This window comes from Oryzias melastigma, linkage group LG4, assembly GCF_002922805.2.
Source record: "Oryzias melastigma strain HK-1 linkage group LG4, ASM292280v2, whole genome shotgun sequence".
Classification (NCBI taxonomy): Eukaryota; Metazoa; Chordata; class Actinopteri; order Beloniformes; family Adrianichthyidae; genus Oryzias; species Oryzias melastigma.
The window spans coordinates 1162199-1164127 of NC_050515.1; positions in this window are offsets into that span (position 1 = coordinate 1162199).

A 1929-nucleotide genomic window follows, 5' to 3' on the forward strand; every position below is an offset into this window, starting at 1 on the left:
TCCACTGTGTTCTGATAATGAAAATGTGGATGGTTTATTAAAAAAATACATTTAAACACGTTTCTTTTGAAAAAACTGTTTGACTGCAATGCATTGTGGTTTATATTCCCTAATGTAGTGAACATTTATGCACCCTAGTTTTTCGCAAAGACTATTGGGGAATTTCTAGGACACTCAATTTTGGAATTGCACTAGAAAATGGCAAAAGTACTATATAGTGAGTAGGGAAGGACTTCAGGCTGCACGGTGGCGCAGTGGTTAGCGCTCTCGCCTCACAGCGAGAAGGCCCCGGTTCGACTCCCGGCTGGGACCTTTCTGTGTGGAGTTTGCATGTTCTCCCCGTGCATGCGTGGGTTTTCACCGGGGACTCCGGCTTCCTCCCACCGTCCAAAAACATGCTTCATAGGTTACTTGGTGACTCTAAATTGCCCCTAGGTGTGAATGTGAGAGTGGATGTGTGTGTGATTGAGGCCCTGCGACAGACTGGAGACCTGTCCAGGGTGTACCCCGCCTTCGCCCATCAGCAGCCGGGTTAGGCTCCGGCGCCCCCGCGACCCCGAAAGGGACAAAGCGGTCAGGAAAATGGATGGAAGGACTTCAGACAGCCTTTTTCTCATAAAAGGAGCACCACCTTCTTTAATGGAAGGAAAAAATGCTCATTTAAGAAAATGTATACATTTTATCTTAGAATTGGTTTAAAAAAGTGATCTTCAATATCATTATCAACACTTCAGGAAGTAAATTCTCTTCTCAAGGAACCTAATCCCAATAAAAGAATAAGATGGACAATGACTGGCTTTGGTATTTATTAAGAGATCCATCCATCCATCTTCTTCCGCTTCATCCTGGACCGGGTCATGGGGGCAGCAGTCTAAGCAAAGATGCCCAGACTTCCCTCTCCCCGGCCACTTCCTCCAGCTCCTCTGGGGGGACCCCGAGGAGTTCCCTGGCCAGCCAAGCGTGTCCTGGGTTTTCCCCGGAGCCTCCGCCCAGTGGGGAAGATTATTATTATCAAGAGATTAGCATAAAAAAATGCATACAAAAATAAACAGGTAAATTCAATATTGTTTGTCTGTGTGTGAAAGTTGGTGGATGACTGAAGTAATGGCTTACAAAAGTTTTAGGTAAATATGGTTAACTAAAGAAAACAATAAAGTTCAACTGTTCAAGACACTAGTTTGGATACATAAAACTGGCTGATATCAGGAGGACCACATCAAGCCACAACAGTTTGGCTGAGAAATTGTCCTCCCCAGAGTGGCTTAAAGCTGTACTTGAACTGGACTTTCTAGATGGAGCTCATTAGAAAAAACGTGGTTCTCCTGAGGCCGACAAAATGAACGAAAGAAGCAGCAGCTTTGGCTCAGGGCGCCGCTAGAGATTTTGGGCCTCATGAAAACATTTTTTATCGGGGCCCTTACACAGTGGCAAATTTGCATTAGGGGCCTTTGTGGACCAACAAAAAAGCAAAAAACAAAAAAGACAAGTGCAATTTTAAATGAAGAAAAATAATCTGTCCCTATGAGATTTCATTAGTTTTAATTGTTACTTAAAATATATTTTCTTTATTTTCAGGCTAATTATTTTAGTTTTTAATTAAATTTGGCTTTTGGCCATTAACAATGAAATTGTGTGTTACAGCCCCGGCCCTTTGTGGGTGTTTTGCTTGTGTACAGTATTTCCAACTTTTCAAGAGTCCTGCAAACTCAGATGGACCCCAGTCTCCTCAGCCTCTTATGCGATCTCTGGTCACTTCTCCAAGCAGCATTTTGTTGTTTCTAAGTGACAACAGCTGATCGTGAAAAGGATGCACCTGCAGGGTGATTTAGACTTAGAGGTGGTGAGAAATGGTCTAAAAAGAGGAGCAATATTAAAAAGTATTTGCAACTTTTCAAGAGTCCTGCAAACTCAGATGGACCCCAGTCTCCT